The following is an 18,872-nucleotide window of genomic DNA, read 5'->3' as shown; positions in this document are numbered from 1 at the left end:
AGGAGGCCAAATAAATTAATCATTGGCCCCACCCCCAACTCTCTAGCTGCTGAGGGTGTGTTGGAAAAAATATTGGTCAGCAAATGACTTAACTAGTCATTCATCACCCAAGTTAGTTCTGTAATTATTTGTTTTCAAAGAACTCAGGGGTCCTTTTACTAAGCAGCTCAAAAAGTGGCCTGTGGTAGTGTGGGTTCATGTTTGTGGCACACACAGGGCCAGTTTTTACTGCATCTGGGAAAAAGGTTTTTTTTTTTTCAATGGGCCGGGAAAAGGGCCTGCGGTAAAATTGAAACCAGCAAGCGCCTCTTTATGGCCTGAGCCCGTAATGCCACCCATTGATCTAGCGGTAAGGGCTCACGCGCTACACGCGCAGTGACTAGTCAGCACACGCCAACTGACGATTAACGCCGGAAAGGCCGCGCATGGTAGGAAGTAAAAAAACATAATTTGTCCCAGCGGTATGGGCACATGCCAAATCTAAAATTACTGCCAGGGAGGTGCACTAGCCTGGTGGTAGTCTCATTTTGGCACATGCTGCACACGTGTAGAGCCTATCGCACCTTTGCAAAAGGACCCCTCAGTGAAACATATCAAGAACAATAGTGTCACTGGAAAGTAAAGGAATGCTAGTCAATGGAAATCACAGAAGGATCAAGTACGAAATGATCTGCCTAGACTTTCTCAAGTGACATTTAGTGCTCCTTTTACAAAACAGTTCTACCGATTAGCGTGTGCTGAATTTGAAGAAGCTGATGTGAATTGAATGGGCTTCTTCGCATTCAGTGCATGCTAATTGGTAGTGCCACTTTGTAAAAGGTGCCCTTAGTATTTTTGGCAAGTTCACAGTAGACAGAACTGGCTGTTCTTGAATTATAAGTGAACATAGAGGCACACACTTCAGTTTGTACACACATAAATTCATGCAGACACTCTCTCTGTGCTCCTTAATACTTGACTTCAGACTGTGACACATCGCATGCAGGCCAGAGAGCACTGATAACCTTCTAAAAGCTGTTTGAGGAACTGAGAATTTTTAAAAAAATATATAAAAAAAGCACTTAAAAATTATAAGCTAGAAAAACTTTCACAAGATTGCATCATCTGGATCTACCCACAGCTTTTGCATATTCATATTTTCTCAAGGGAGTTAACTTTTTTTTTCAGAAAGGTTCAAATTATTCTATAAGACAAGAATTGGCTCATTGGAAAACAAAACTTTTTTCCTCAGGAGAGAAGATGGTGGGTAGTGAGGTGGGGGTAGGGAAGAGGGGTGATCACATCTGTAAAAATCTCCCACACCACAACTTGCAAACGGGGATGTCCCCTCAACTCAATACCATCAAAGAACAAGGTAAAAAATACATATTAATAACAAAACTCCAAGCTCTGTACAGAATCTAGCCACAGGGATAGACCAGCTTCTCTATTTTTCGGCTACAGTTCAAGCACAGGGTTTGAGCTAGGAGGTGAGGACAGCTCTTTCTTGGTCTTGTGGCTGGGATTGGAAATCTGTACAAGCGCGGGAAAAGGGTTAATGTTCCTGCCACCCAACTCCACTGAGGATAAGATAATGCAAGAATTATTTATATTTCCTACTTACAAATATCTTAGCAAGTCAGGGGAAATTCAGAGACTCATAAAGCTTAAAGCCACAATCTAGAGTGTAACTACAATGCAATATTCCCAGTGCCTATTGTTATACGTTTACTTATTTATTTATTTATTATTATTTATTGCATTTGTATCCCACATTTTCCCACCTATTTGCAGGCTCAGTGTGGCTTACATAGTTTAGTAATGATATTGTCATTCGAGGATATCAGATACAATTAGTAATATGTAGAGATTAAGTAAGGGGAAGAAGAAGGAAGTGATTGGGCGGGTAAGTTTAGAAGGTGGACTTTCATAACTGGATGGATTGGTGAGGTGTATTGTTGGGCTATATTTTATTTGTTGCATTTGTATCCCACATTTTTCCGCTCAATGTGGCTTACATAGTACCGTAAACGGTGTTAACCGATTCTAGTGTGAACAATTACAAGGTGTGAACAATATCAAGGTGATATTATGGTAGCATGAGGTACATGTATGGTAAAGACAATTGGGGAGAACTTAGGGAGGGAGAGGAAGAGTTAGGATATGTCTTTGGTTACGTTGTGTCGCAAATGTCCAGGTTTTTTATGTTGGGTCGGTGGGGTATGCCCTTCTGAACAGATCTGTTTTTAGTGCTTTCCGGAAGTCCAAGTGGTCAAGTGTAGTTTTTACTGCTTTTGGTAGTGCGTTCCACAGTTGTGCGCTCAGGTAGGAAAAGCTGGATGCATAAATGGATTTGTATTTGAGTCCTTTGCTGCTTGGGTAGTGGAGGTTTAGGTATGATCGTGCTGATTTTATGGTGTTTCTGGGTGGCAGGTCGATGAGGTCTGTCATGTATCCCGGTGCCTCGCCGTAAATGATTTTATGAACTGTCATGCAGATTTTGAAAGTGATACGTTCCTTAATTGCTGTATGTGTTATTTTATTTTATTTTATTTTTATATTTATTGAAATGTTTCAACATAATACAAGCCAAGAATCTTCTTATACAGAAAATAAGGAAAAAGAACTTCTTCAAAACATAAATATAGGTTAAACAATAACCCAGAATTCATTAACCCTATCCTAGTCCACGACACTGTGGGGAGGAAACCAAGCAGAAAAACAAAGGAAATAAAAGCATTCAACATGCAACACAATGAAGGGAAAACGTCTTGTAACACAAGCTGCTTCTCTTACCAGCAAGCTAGAGATGACCTCCTGCTGTTAATAAAGGCCGAAACTGGTGAAGGTTCAAAAAACACATACTTCAATGACTACAACTTTAACAGTGTTCCTAACTGTAGAACACCTGCTTTAAGTAGTAGAAAACACTCGGGGGTCCTTATACAAAGGCGTGTTGGTGTTTTTCGCACATACTAAATGCTAGAGACACCCTTAGGAATATATGGGCGTCTCCAGCGTTTTGCCTACGCTAAAAACGTTAGCGTGCCTTTGTAAAAGACCCCCTTCTCTTCTGGGTTTCCTTAGTAAGGTCATGAAAAATCCTGACCCGGTATCCCAGAAACAAGACGTCCCTCTTTTTAAAGAAAAGGCAAAGAAGCCAATCACGGTCAGCAGGTAAAAGCAAGAGTAACTATCAAATGTGCAAAAGTCACCGATTCAGAATCAGAAGTCTACAAAATCTCTGTATGCGAGTGTTAGATGTGTTTTCTTTTAATTCCTAACTTACTACTTGCACCTTGAGGTAAATGCTGTGGCGTCTGATATCAAGACCTTGGGTAAACAGCACTCGGCAAGTGTCTGAAACACAAAAGGGTCCTTTTACTAAGGCGTGTAGGCGACTACTTGCGTCCAACATGCGTCAATAACTATTGCCCGGTTACCATGTTCCCAGGCGGTAATTCCATTTTTTACATGTGTCCAAAACATGCGGTAGAAAAAGTGGGAAGTGGACCAATGGACTCCAGGAAGATGAGACTCTGATGATGTAGTATAAAAAACTTTATTGTAGACTCGACACAGTACTGTGTTTCGGCCACAGGCCTGCCTCAGGAGTCTTGATTGATGTGAAATAAGTATTCAATTACAAGTAAGGAGTAGAATAGAAATCCCTGATTGTAACACTATGCGTCGGCTGTGCTTATTGAGGGAGCCTTCTGTTTTCAATTGTTGATTAATACTATGTAAATATTTCCTTGCTCTTGGATCATTTTGAGGCATATTTTCAAAGCACTTTGGGAGGCTAAGTTCCATAGGTTTCTATGGAACTTTGGGAGGCTAAGTGCTTTGAAAATGAGCCTCAATGTGGACTAAATATTGAAATAGTTTTCTTCATTTAATATTATAAGAGAATAATATTCCAGAATTACTATATGTTTATGTTATCACATGAATGTAAAATGAAAAATTCATAAATAAAAATATAAAAAAAGAAATAAGTATTCAATAGTAGTTGGTCTCGTTAAAAACCAGTCTAGTGGAGCAAATCTGCTTTCACCTTAGATTTGCTCCTCTAGACTGTTGTTCAAAAACATGAAGGTTTTTAACGAGACCAACTACTATTGAATACTTATTTCATATCAATCAAGACTCCTGAGGCAGGCCTGTGGCCGAAACACAGTACTGTGTTGATTCTACAATAAAGTTTTTTATACTACATCATCATAGTCTCATCTTCCTGGAGTCATTGGTCCACTTTCCACTTTGTTTATCTGAATTTTGACCTCGTGGGATTTTGTGTTCATCCACTCAGGTGGAGAGCCTATCCAAAACATGCAGTAAATGGGTGGTAATCGGCAGTGTACGCGCATTGATGCTTACCACCTGGTTAGCGTGTGAGACCTTACTGCCAAGTCAAGGTAGTAAAGTTCCAGGCTGAAAAACGGACGCATGGTCATTTAAATTCTGCCGTACGTCCATTTCCAGCCACAAAAAAAGGCCTTTTTTCCAGGCGCTCTGGAAAATGGACCTGCGCGTGTCCAAAACATGTGCCTACACCAGCGCAGGCCATTTTCAGCGGGCCTTAGTAAAAAGGACCCCAGAGAGCATAGCAGGAACTCTGGAGGGAGAACCCAGCACCAGCCGACTAAAGAGCATTACACCAGAAAACACGCCATGCTGGTACATCAGATCAACTCAGCATCCTCGTTCTATAAACTTGTGCACACAATTTGACGCTTACCCCCAATTCTGTAAAAGTCACCAAAAATTGCATGCGCAATGTAATCAAATAACAAGCCAATTAGCACCAACAATTGGCTTTTAAACAAGCAATTATTGACACCAGTGGCGTAGCTACTTGGGGCCATGGGGGCCTGGGCCCCCGTAGATTTGGCCCTGGACCCCCCTCCTGCCGCCACCGTGGCTACCTTTGCTGGCGGGGGACCCCAATCCTCGCCAGCCGAGGTCCTCTTCTTCCGGCACAAGGCTTCGTTCTGTTTCTGTGAGTCTGACGTCCTGCACGTTCAACGTCCCCCACCAGCAAAGGTAGGCGACGGTGGCAGCAGGGGAGGGTTGGCGGCGGGAGGGGGTCGAGAGGGTCGTCGGCAGGGGGGTCAAAGTTGGTGGCGGTGGGAGGGGGGGTCGGTGGTGCCAGGGGGGGGCTAAAATGTGCCCCCTCACCTTGGGATCTGGACCCCCCTCCCGCCAAAGTCTGGCTACGCCCCTGATTGACACTAATTTAAATTGAGTTTTATGTGCGATTTGAAAAAGGGGGTGCGCAAATGGGAGAGTCATGGACGGAACAGGGGCGTTCCTAAATTTAATGTGCGTGTTACTATGTTACTATGTTTGTTATAGAATAACGAGGCTACAGCCTAATGTAGGTGCATAGATTTGCAGCACATTTCAGCTGGTGAAAATGGCCACGCCTAAAGTTAGGGGCGATTCCCAGGCATAAGCGCTATTCTATAAATTGTGCCTAACTTTAAGTGAGACGTATGGAATAGCTCTTTCTTTGGTGGCAATTTTTTGGCCCCATATATAGAATCTAGCCCTTAGCGTGCAAAATTATGTGCACAAGCAGTGGTGTACCAAGGGTGGGGCGGTGGGGGTGGTCCGCCCCGGGTGCACGCTGATGGAGGGTGCAGAGAGCAGCCGCACGCCTGTTGGCTCCACTGGTTCCCTGCTCCCTCTGCCCCGGAACAGGTTTCCAGACAGGAAACAAGCAATGACATCAGCAAGGATGGGACATGGCAGATAGAAGCCTGCGGGGCCGGTGCAAGCAGCGGAAATGAATTGCTGCAGGTGCCGAGAACGCCTGTACCGACATCGGGGAGGGATGGAGTTCAGAGATGGGGGTGCAGCACAGGAGGAGTGAGTGGCGTTTAGTGACATACTGTGCAGTGGGGAGCGGGGGAGGAGAAGAGAGAGTGAGTACAGCTACTGCCGTGGCTGAAAATGAGAAGGGGCTAGAAAAAAAGGTGAGGGTGCAATGGGGGATTGGGGGCAGAGTAAAAGGGTGAATGTTCCATGGGGGGGGGGGTTGGTGGCAGACAAAAGGGGTGAGTGTGCCTTGAGGGGTGGGTTGGGGCAGACAGGGGTATGTGCCATGGGGGTGGGTTGAGGACAGACAAAAAGGGTGAGTGTGCCACAGAGGGTGGGTTGGGGGCAGACTAAAGGAGAAAGTATGCCACAGGGAGGGGGTTTGGGGCAGCCAAAAGGGGTGTGTGCCATGGGAGTTGGTTTGGGGGCAGCCAAAAGGGGTGAGAGTGCCATGGGGAGGGGGTTTGGGGACCGACAAAAGGATGTGTGCCACGGGGAGGGTCTTGGGGGCAGACAAAAGGGGTGAGTGTGCCATAGGGGAGGTTGGGGGCAGAGTAAAAGGGTGAATGTGCTATGGGGTGGTCCTTCCTGCTGAGCAAAGTAAGGGAAGGGCAGTGACATTCTGGGTGCGCCAGTTGGGGTTTGTGTGTGGTTTTTTTTTGAGAGGCCATTATTAAACATTTATCAGCACACCACTGGGTATGGGCATTCCAACTATTTCAGCACAGGCTTTAATGAATACTCTCAGGGCCTCACTGCTGCATTTAGGTACATCCATTTACACCTGCTACAGAGCAAGGGAAAGTCATGGCACCTCGTTGCTAACTTATGTCAGTGTTCCATAATGCATGAGGTGCACAAATTTGTGCCTGGATTTTGGGCACCTAACAATGCCCATTACAGAATCACCCCCTAATTAAACTTACCACCCCACTGCTCTCAGAAGAAGCTTCTACAACCTCACAATTGATCGTCAGATTTATGGATTCTTATATTTGGAGAGTAATAGGTTGAGAGGGTAAGAAGGCACCTATTTAAAAAAATGCTGGGGGTTCAGCCAAACTCAGTCCCAGAAGAGACCTACACGCAGGTCTTGTACAAGTAAGCAACATCTTTGGCACTACACTTATTTTCATGTGCGTAAGGGGGTAATTTTATAAATGTTATTTCATAAGTGAAAATAGGTTATAACAATACCCTCTTAATGAGGATGATTCCTAAATCCATTCTCCATATAGACCCTGCTGTTTGAAAATTGTTCACTCTGGCTGCAGGTAGAAGCACTTGATGATGGTGACTGTCAGGATCTTTTGCTTTGACTGCACTGCTGCTTAGGACCGCTGACATATCCGGCCGTGGGGCAGGACCGTCCCCCCCAACCCGGGCACTTCCGTGCACTGAGCGCCTACCTTTAATGTGCAAAATTTTCGGGCAGGTCTGGAGCTGTCAGTGTATGGGGACGACCTGGTGGAGCAGTCTGCTTGCACTACAGTTTGCTGGATGTAGAGTACTTGTGTTAAATTGCCAGCCCTTGGCAGACAATATGGGAAGCCATATTGTAGAAAATCCTTAGCCAAGAGTAGAACACAGCGAAGGCGAGAAGATGGATGATGCCAAACAAACTTTCACTGGACTCAGAAAAAGTTCACAGCAAGAGTTTATTCTTAAAAACTGGACTTGACACGAGTCGTGTTTTGGCCACTCAGGCCTGCCTCAGGAGTCCCTGTATGGCAAAGTGTTGTTGGTTCTCTAGGAAAAGTCTTGTCCAAATATTGAAGTTTACTAACAAGACCTTGAAAATGTTGAGAAAAGATCATCTCAACTGCTTTATACCAGTATGAGCGACACTGTTCGTAAAACATAGAAGCCTGTACAACGGATTGTGGGATTTATGTGCACCAAAATCTTTAGCATCATATCTCTGTCAGTTGAATGTTCTAATGCATGCTTATTAGGTGTATCATTAGTATTATGCTAACATTGTATTATATCTCTGGTATTTGAATTCCAGTGCTGTTAAATGTGTATATTTATTTTATGCTGTTTCACTGTAGTTCTATTATTAGGTTTCAATTTACTGGTTTCAAGTTTACCTCATTTAGGGTTTTTTTTTACAAAGGAACGCTGAAAAATGGTTTGCGGTAGTGTAAACACGGGTTTTGGGCGCGTGCAGAGTAATTTTTCAGTGCACCTGTAAAAAAAAAGCCTCGTTTTTTTTTTCACCCTGAAAATGGACGCACGGCAAAATCAAAATTGCCGCATGTCCATTTTGGGTCTCAGACCTTACTGCCAGCCATAGACCTAGCGGTAAAGAATGATCTGTGCGTGTCCGCTACACGCGCCAGAATATAAAAAATATTTTTCAGACGCGCCTAGCGGACAGACGCCGAAATTGAAATTACCTCAAAGGCCACGCGGTAACGGGGTGGTAGCTCCAATTTGGCGCACGTTGGGTGCACATAGGCTCCTACGCAACATAGTAAAAGGGACCCTTAGGGCCTTGTTTACTAAGGTGCACTAGCGTTTTTAGTGTGAGTCAACACTAGAGACACCCATAGGAATATATGGGTGTCTCTAATGTTAGTGCATGCTAAAAACACTAGTGCGCCTACAGCGCGGCTTAGTAAACAGGGTCTTTATTGTATTTAATGCTTATTCTTGGTTATTTTACTATTGTTACGCTGTTAAGAAAATCCGCCTTGGGTGAATCTCTTCATAAAGGTGGGTAACAAATCCCAATAAATATAAACAAAGGAAAAAACAACCCCCCCTCCATTATAATGCAGGGGCGTAGCTACGTGGGGCCACGGGGGCCTGGGCCCCCGTAGATTTGGCCTTGGACCCCCTGCCGATGACCCTCTAGACCCCCCTGCCGCCGCCAACCCACCGTCACCGTCCTTTGCTGGCGGGGACCCCAACCCCTGCCAGCCAAGGTCCTCTTCTTCCCACGCAAGGCTTCGTTCAGTTTCTGAGTCTGACGTCCTGTGCAGGATGTCAGACTCAGAAACTGAACAAAGCCTTGCGCGGGAAGAAGAGGACCTCAGCTGGCGGGGGTTGCAGTCCCCTGCCAGCAAAGGTAGGCAATGGCGATGGCAGGGGACAGTTGGCAGCGGGAGGGGGGGGGTCAAGAGGGTCATCGGTAGGGGGGATCAAAGCTGGTCGGGGGGGGGGTCATGGCACCGGGGGGGCTAAAATGTGCCCCCTCATCTCGGGCTCTGGACCCCCCCTCCTGCCGAAGTCTGGCTACGCCTGTTTCAATGGAGTAAGCGATTCGCGGACAAAGCACTTTCCCCACCCCACATTCTTAAGATACCACAACTGTTTTGCAATTGCCTTTTAAATGAAATAAACATGGTTAAACACACAAACACATTTTATGTTTTGGCTGGATGTGTGCCATAGGAGTGGAAAGCCGAGCTTTGAAGTTGGAAGGGCATGCACAGAGCATCAACGCTTACCAAGGGACTGGTCTGCCCATGTGCTAGGCGCTTTCCCTACTGAGCCGCTTGTAGATTTTTCTGTGCATCTCATTTGCATGCAATTTCCTTTATGTAGCGGTCACTGTTTCAAAATCGCTAAGTTCACCGGCAGATATAAACGTGCACATTGTTTACTAGTGACTTTTTGACATCGGGGCCTGACTGTCTATTTAGTCCTACCCTTTAGCCAGTTCCCAGTCCAGAGCAGGGTACTGCCCTCCTGTCCCTTGACTTTTTCATTTCCTCGGGAGTGTCTCATAAAGGGCTTTATCGAAAGCTTTCTGAAAATCCAGATATGGTACTATTAGCTGACTCACCCTTATCTGAATGTTATTTACCCCTTTCAAGAATTCTAACAGATTAGTAAGCCAAGGGCTTCCTCTGCTAAATCCCCATGGCCTCCCCTCATTAAGTCATATCTATCCACATGCCCGGTAATCAGTTTTTAACCATTGCTTCTACTATCTAGCCTTTATTAACATCACGTTTATTGGGCTCTAGTTTCCTGGATCACCCCTGTAGTTCCTTTTTATTAACATTATCAAGGTTAGCAAACAAAAGAAAAATGGAAAAAAGTACCCACACAACAGAGAAAAAGATGTTCCCCCTTCCCCCCGAAGCCACTGCTGTAGCTAAAGTTATTTTAAAAAAAACCTAACATTTTTAAAAACGATACACACACACACACCCTATTTTAATATTCCCTTGTCTCTTGTTTCTCCTGTTTGTCTGTCCTAATTAGATTGTAAGCTGTGTTGAGCAGGGACTGTCTCTTCGTGTTCAAGTGTACAGCGCTGCGTACGTCTAATAGCGCTTTAGAAATAATAAGTAGTAGTAGTAGTATTTTGAAAGGTGGCAGCAGTAGGCTGGAAGAAGAGGGGCATAGGGGGGAAGAAGAGGTCTAAAGAGAGAGTGGGGGGGAGGAGGGTTCATTTTTAAATAACTTTAGCAGCAGAAGCCGCTTTGGGGGAGGATGTCTAGACATCAGATGGCCAAGATGAAACAGAATGAAACAAAAAATTAATTTTTCTTCTTTGGTTTTGTTTGGAAACCAAATGACATGAAATAGGAAATACCAATGATGTGCCCTTGACGGCCAATCTCTTTCTGTTCCAGAACCACCGTTCAGCTTTCATCATCAATGTACAGTTCTGATCTCTAGATAATCTGAAGCAGACTCAGGATCCATTACATTAACACTGCATTCTCAGACTCTAACCATCAGTTCTGTTCTGCTACATTTGCAAGATTACCAGCTTGTTTTAGATAAAGTATGGACTCACTGAGCACTTAAAACACGGGCCGCCCAATATTGAACGGGAAATGACTGCCAAAATGGCACCTAACTGGCTATCTGGGGCTGAATATCACCGGTTTGTGGCTTAAAGATAGCCGGTTAGATCACACTAGTAAAAAAGGCCCGTTTCTTAACCGGGCGCTAGCAATGTAATGAGTTCCTGCCATTAATGTTTCCACGGTTGTATTCTGAATATAATTGTTGTTTACATGTGTAAGATTTCTTTATATACAATATTTTTTGTGTAAACTGTGTTACAATGTGGTAAAAGTTTTCCTTGTTCAGGCCCTTCAATCAGTTTAACAATCACATCAGAAGAGCTCCTTACGGGCCAGTCAAGATGAAACCGGCCAAGTTAAACCAGACAGTCATTGCTGGTCACTAGAAACGATCCGGCACTGAATATCCAGGTTCAGCGCAGAGCACGGGAGACAGCCCTACTACCTGCCGTGGTCTGAATACTGGGACCAGGGAGAATAAATTTGTACAGGTCATCTATCCAGTTTAAAAGTACTTTTATTAAGGGCTTAGCAAGTGCTGAGTCTTTTAGAGATTTGGTGTATCATACTGCTGGAGACACATTCCCCTGGATTCTATGTAGGGCACCCAAAGTTGGATGCAGATCCCACATACACATGCCAAGGGGGGGGGGGGCAGGATTACCCAGGCCTGGCCTCCCAGGGGGGCGCAGCGCTGGGGTCTGTCTCTCTGCTGCTCCTGTGTGTCGAGACCCATGTGATTGCTTTTAACATGATAACCCGGGTCCTGGCACAAGGGAGCAGCAAGAGTGACAGATTGAGGGAGGAGAAGAGAAGACACAGGAAGGTAAGGGGGTGGACCATTTCTTGAAAAAAACCCCCAAAGACCTGCTTTTACCCGCTGCGGTAAAAGGGGGCCTCAGAGCGCGTCAAAAACACACGCCAATGCCAATACAGGCCCCCTTTTGCCGCAGCTTTGTGAAAGGACCTCTTAGTGGTTTGCATACTGGGCTTGGCTGACTACCAAGGAAGCCCAGTTCATATCCCACTGCAGCTCTTAGGCAAGTCACTTAGGGGCCCCTTTTTACAAAATGGCAGTAGGGCCTACTGTGCACCAAATCGATACTACTTGTATCTCTCACTCTGGAAATGGCGATCGCCATGAGGAAACAATGTAAGCCACATTGAGCCTGTAAATAGGTGGGGAAATGTGGGATACAAATGCAACAAATAAATAAACACTACTACCCAGTTAGTGAGCCCACCTGGCAGTAATTTTGACGTTCGCACGTGCTGTTTCCCACGGTGGAAAATATTTTTCTATTTGAGGGCATCCTCGGCGGTAACGGCAGCGTGGCCACATTGGCGCATGCTGCATGAGTACCGCGCGTGAGCCGTTATCGCTAGGTCAATGGGTAGCTGTAAGGGCTCAGGCAGTACAGCACACAGACATTCACTGTACTTATTTTGAAAAGACCTTTTTTCTCAACCACGGTAAAAAATGGCCCAGCACGTGCCAAAAACATGTGCCCACACTACTGCAGGCCACTTTTCACCGTGGCTTAGTAAAGGGACCCTTTAATCTTCCACTGCCTCAGGTACAAAATTAGATTCTAAGTCCTCCAGGAATAAGAAAATATCTACTACAACTACATCTGAATGTAACTCACCTTCAGCTATTGCTGAAAAAGGTGAGTTAAATCCAAAATCCAACTCAGCATAGGGAATTTCTCAAACACTTTAAAAATGTGTGAAGTCCATTGACCTGGAACACATCTCTACCACTGAGAGGCCCAGAGCTGATGTGTCAGGGACCAGTCACACCAGTGTATTCCAAACACCCTATTCAGGCAGCATTTTGAGCCTTTCTCAATTTATTCTCTTGGGAGAGGAATAAATTTCCCTATTTTTAAAATGTCAGCAGGACAATAATGTACAAGAATGAATTCAGCATAGTAACGTGGAGGGGCATAATCTATATGGGCAGCCATCTCTAATGACGGCCCCGTTAAACAGCGTACCCGACTGTATTATCGAAACAAGATGGCCGGCCATCTTTCGTCTCGATAATACAGTTGGGGCCAGCCAAATCTCAACATTTGGGCTGCCCTTAGAGATCGCTGGCGTTAGAGATGGCCGCCATTGGTTTTCGCCGATAATGGAAACTAATGGTGGCCATCTCAAACCCAGCTAAATCAAATCCATTTGGTCATGGGAGGAGCCAGCATTTGTAGTGCACTGGTCCCCCTCACATGCCAGGACACCAACCGGGCACCCTAGGGGGCACTGCAGTGGACGTCACAAAATGATCCCAGGTGCGTAGCTCCCTTACCTTGGGTGCTGAGCCCCCCCCCCCCAGAAAACCCACTCCCCACAACTGTACAACACTTCCATAGCCCTTAGGGATGAAGGGGGGCACCTACATCTGGGTACAGTGGGTTTCGGGTGGGTTTTGGAGGGCTCCCATTTAGCACCAAAAGTGTAACATGTAGGGGAGGATGGGCCTGGGTCCACCTGCCTGAAGTGCACTGCACCCACTAAAAACTGCTCCAGAGGCTGGCAAAAAAATGTTTTTTAATTTTTTTTTTTTTTGGGTGGGAGGGGGTTGGTGACCACTGGGGGAGTAAGGGGAGATGATCCCTGAATCCCTCTGGTGGTCATCTGGTCAGTTTGGGCACCTTTTCAAGGCTTGGTCGTGAACAAAAAGAGACCAAGTAAAGCCGGCCAAATGCTCGTCAGAGTCAGCCTTCTTATTCCCATTATCGGCCGAGAACGGCCATCTCTTAACCACGCCCCCGTCCCGCCTTCGGTACACTGCCGACATGCCCCCTTGAACTTTGGCTGGCCCTGCGACGGAAAGCAGTTGAAGCTGGCCAAAATCGGCTTTTGATTATACCGATTTGGCCGGCTTTAGGAGAAGGCCGGCCATCTCCCGATTTGTGTCGGAAGATGGCCGCCCTTTTCCCTCCAAAATAAGCAGGATAGTAACATAGTAGATGACGGCAGAAAAAGACCTGCACGGTCCATCCAGTCTGCCCAACAAGATAAACTCATATGTGCTACTTTTTGTGTATACCTTACCTTGATTTGTATCTGCCATTTTCAGGGCACAGACCGTAGAAGTCTGCCCAGCACTAGCACCACCTCCCAACCACCAGCCCCGTCTCCCACCACCGTTCTGCCACCCAATCTTGGTTAAGCTTCTGAGGATCCATTCCTTCTGAACAGGATTCCTTTATGTTTATCCCACGCATGTTTGAATTCTGTTCCATTTTAATCTCCACCACCTCCCGTGGGAGGGCATTCCAAGTATCCACCACTCTCCGTGAAAAAATACTTCATGACATTTTTCTTCAGTCTGCCTCCCTTCAAGCTCATTTCATCTCCTCTAGTTCTGCCGCCTTCCCAGCTCCGGAAAAGGTTCATTTGCAGATTAATACCTTTCAAATGTTTGAACGTCTGTATCATATCACCCCTGTTTCTCCTTTCCTCCAGGATATACATGTTCAGGTCCGCAAGTCTCTCCTCATACATCTTGTAACGCAAATCCCATACCATTCTCATAGATTTTCTTTGCACCGCTTCAATTTTTTTACATCCTTAGCAAGATACAGCCTCCAAAACTGAACACAATACTCCAGGTGGGGCCTCACCAACGACTTATACAGGGGCATTAAAACCTCTTTTCTTCTGCTGGTCACACCTCTCTCTGTATAGCCTAGCAACCTTCTAGCTATGGCCACCGCCTTGTCACACTGTTTCGTCGCCTTCATATCCTCAGATACTATCACCCCAAGATCCCTCTCCCCATCTGTACATATCAGACTCTCACCACCTAACACATACGTCTCCCATGGATTTCTACTCCCTAAGTGCATCACTTTGCATTTCTTCGCATTGAATTTTAATTGCCAAACCTTAGACCATTCTTCTAGCTTCCGCAGATCCTTTTTCATGTTTTCCACTCCCGGGTGTCCACTCTGTTATAAATCTTAGTATCATCCGCAAAAAGGCAAACTTTACCTTCTAACCCTTCGGCAATGTCACTCACAAAAATATCCTCTCTCAGTGACTTTGACGCCTGGCTTGCCTTCTTCCATGATCCTTCCTCCCCCTCTCTCATCCTTGGTGACTTTAATATTCCTGCTAATGATCCTTCCAACTCTTATATTTCCAAGTTACTCGCTTTAACATCCTCCTTTAATCTCCAACTATGCTCCACCTCCCCACTCATCAAAATGGTCACTGTCTTGATCTCATCTTCTCCTCCAACTGTTCACCCTCTAGTTTCCTTGCCTCTGATCTTCCCTCCTCTGATCACCATCTTATAACTTTCACACTTAAATCTCCTCCCTCCCAGTCCCGTCCTATCTTATCTAATTTATCTAGGAATCATCACGATATTGACCCTTCATCTCTATCCTCCCATGTTTCAAACCTCCTCTCTACTGTGGCACCATCCACGTCTGTCAACAAGGCTGTTTCTTCTTACAACAATACTCTATCCTCTGCCTTAGACACTCTTGCACCTTTGATGACCTGCCCTGTAAGGCGTACAAAACCCCAACCTTGGCTGACTTCTAATATCCGCTACCTACGTTCCTGTACCCGCTCCGCCGAACGCCTCTGGCGGAAATCTCGGACCCTTGCTGATTTCTTACACTTTAGGTTCATGCTGACCTCCTTCCAATCTGCTCTTTTACATGCCAAACAGGATTATTATATCCAACTGACCAACTCTCTTGGCTCTAATCCTCGACTTCTCTTCACCACATTGAACTCTCTCCTCAAGGTGCCCCCTCCCCCAACTCCCCCTTCATTATCTCCTCAGACCCTTGCTGAAGTCTTTCACAACAAGGTTGAAAAGATAAACCTTGCTTTCTCTACCTCACCACCTCTCCCTCCACTAGTCCGTTCCCCTCTTTCTCCTTCCCCTCATTCCCTTTCCTCCTTTCCTGAAGTTACTATTGAGGAAACTACACTTCTCCTTTCTTCCTCAAAATGTACCACCTGTTCCTCTGATCCCATTCCCACCCACCTTCTTAATGCCATCTCTCCTGCTCTTATTCCTTTTATCTGTCACATTCTCAACCTCTCACTTTCCACTGCGACTGTCCCTGCTGCCTTTAAACATGCTGTGGTCACACCTCTCCTTAAGAAGCCTTCACTCGACCCTACTTGTCCCTCTAATTACCGACCCATCTCCCTCCTTCCTTTTCTCTCCAAATTACTTGAGCGTGCTGTTCACCGCCGCTGCCTTGATTTTCTCTCTTCACATGCTATTCTTGACCCACTACAATCTGGTTTTCGCCCTCTCCACTCAACCGAAACTGCGCTTACTAAAGTCTCCAATGACCTATTACTGGCTAAATCCAGAGGTCAATATTCCATCCTCATTCTTCTTGATCTTTCCACTGCTTTTGACACTGTCGATCACAGCATACTTCTCGATACCCTGTCCTCACTTGGATTCCAGGGCTCTGTCCTTTCCTGGTTCTCTTCCTACCTCTTCCTCCGCACCTTTAGTGTTCACTCTGGTGGATCCTCTTCTACTTCTATCCCTCTGCCTGTCGGCGTACCTCAGGGTTCTGTTCTTGGTCCCCTCCTCTTTTCTATCTACACTTCTTCCCTTGGTTCATTAATCTCATCCCATGGCTTTTCCTACCATCTCTATGCTGACGACTCCCAAATCTACCTTTCTACCCCTGATATCTCACCTTGCATCCAAACCAAAGTTTCAGCGTGCTTGTCTGACATTGCTGTCTGGATGTCTCAACGCCACCTGAAATTAAATATGACCAAAACCGAGCTTCTCATTTTCCCCCCCAAACCCACCTCCCCACTCCCCCCGTTTTCTATTTCTGTTGATGGCTCTCTCATTCTCCCTGTCTCCTCAGCTCGAAACCTTGGGGTCATCTTTGACTCTTCTCTCTCCTTCTCTGCTCATATCCAGCAGATTGCCAAGACCTGTCGTTTCTTTCTTTACAACATCCGTAAAATCCGCCCCTTTCTTTCCGAGCACTCTACCAAAACCCTCATCCACACCCTTGTCACCTCTCGTTTAGACTACTGCAATCTGCTTCTTGCTGGCCTCCCACTTAGTCACCTCTCCCCTCTCCAGTCGGTTCAAAACTCTGCTGCCCGTCTCATCTTCCGCCAGGGTCGCTTTACTCATACTACCCCTCTCCTCAAGACCCTTCACTGGCTCCCTATCCGTTTTCGCATCCTGTTCAAACTTCTTCTACTAACCTATAAATGTACTCACTCTGCTGCTCCCCAGTATCTTTCCACACTCGTCCTTCCCTACACCCCTTCCCGTGCACTCCGCTCCATGGATAAATCCTTCTTATCTGTTCACTTCTCCACTACTGCCCACTCCAGACTTCGCGCCTTCTGTCTCGCTGCACCCTACGCCTGGAATAAACTTCCTGAGCCCCTACGTCTTGCTCCATCCTTGGCCACCTTTAAATCTAGACTGAAAGCCCACCTCTTTAACATTGCTTTTGACTCATAACCACTTGTAACCACTCGCCTCCACCTACCCTCCTCTCTTCCTTCCCGTTCACATTAATTGATTCACATTAATCATTTGACACAATTAACCTTTGGTAAAACCATGTTGTCTCAGATCTTGATACCAGGAAATTCACTATCCTTTCCTTCAGTATCGCTTCCATTACTTTTCTAATAATGGAAGTGAGGCTTACCGGCCTGTAGTTTCCAGCTTCTTCTCTGTCACCACTATGACAAGGGACCACATGTGGTCTTCTCCAATCCCATGGAACCTCCCCCGTTTCCAAGGATTTATTAAACAAATCTTTAAGAGGACCCACCAGAACCTCTCTTCCCTCAGTATCCTGGGATGGATCCCTTCCAGTCCTGTGGCTTTGTTCACCTTTAGATTTTCAAGTTGTTCATAAACACTCTGTTCCGCGAATGGTGCTATATCCATTCCATTCTCATATGTACTTCCGCCAGTCAATCGTGGTCCTTCTCCAGGATTTTCTTCCATGAAAATGGAACCGAAATATTTGTTTAGCACAATTGCTTTTTCTTCATTTTCCACATAGCGGTTCGCAGCATCTTTCAGTCTCATAATTCCATTTTTAGTCTTCCTTCTTTCTCTAGTATACCTGAAAAAATTCTTGTCGCCTCTCCTTACATTTGTATCCATTTGTTCTTCTTTTTGCGCTTTCGCCAGATGTATATCTCTCTTGGCTTCTTTCAATTTCATTCAGTATTCCTCTCTGTGTTCCTCTTCTTGACTTTTTCCGTATTTCATGAATGCCAACTCTTTAGCCTTTGTTTTCTCAGCCACTTGCTTGCTTAATGGTTATTGTGAGATGGGAAACATATAGTAACATATAGTAGATGACGGCAGAAAAAGACCTGCGCGGTTCATCCAGTCTGCCCAACAAGATAAACTCACATGTGCTACTTTTTGTGTATACCTTACCTTGATTTGTACCTGTCCTTTTCCGGGCACAGACAGTATAAGTCTGCCCAGCACTATCCCCGCCTCCCAACCACCAGTCCTGCCTCCCATCATCGGCTCTGGCACAGACCGTATAAGTCTGCCCAGCACCATCTCCGTCTCCCGCCACCGGCTTTGCCACCCAATCTCGTCTAAGCTCCTTAGGATCCATTCCTTCTGAGCAGAATTCATGTTTATCCCACACATGTTTCTTCTCCTAGTCAGCGGTAAATGTGTCATTTATAAACTGCTTTTAGCTGTGGATTATATAACGTGACCAAGGTTCCTATATATTTAAACTTTATCTTAAATATTTTCTGTATATTTTAAATATTTAAATATTATCTTGTGGACATTATTATGGGTCCATATATGTTTTCTGTTTTCACTTATGAAAATTGTGACTCCTGCCCTCTCTATATTGTTTCTATTTAAATAACCAAGGACCGGTGTTTCATGCCGCTGATTCTGCAATGAGAATTGATCATTTATGTGACCCAGGCTGATAAGCGTATTGCTACTTAGTTAATCTCTTTTTATCTTTCCACATAAAATTTTTTTAAAGGTTTCGTGTGCCCTTGTTCTCGTTGCTTAGTGACAACAGCTATATAGTTTGTAGCATTTTTATGCCAGTTTTCATCGTGCTGAAGTTTTATAGGTATGCATTTCATATTTTTGTTATTATTATATATCGGAGTAAATCAATTAATATCTATTTTAGACAATTTTTTATCAGGTTGCATTTACTTTTATCTTTTCTTTGGTTTTATAGTAACATAGTGATGGCAGATAAAAACCTAAATGGTCCATCCAGTCTGCCAGTTTCATTCATTCTCAATTCT

Source organism: Microcaecilia unicolor, chromosome 3 (genome assembly GCF_901765095.1).
Source record: "Microcaecilia unicolor chromosome 3, aMicUni1.1, whole genome shotgun sequence".
Classification (NCBI taxonomy): Eukaryota; Metazoa; Chordata; class Amphibia; order Gymnophiona; family Siphonopidae; genus Microcaecilia; species Microcaecilia unicolor.
The sequence above is the reverse complement of the archived record's forward strand: the minus strand, read 5'-3'. Positions refer to the sequence as shown.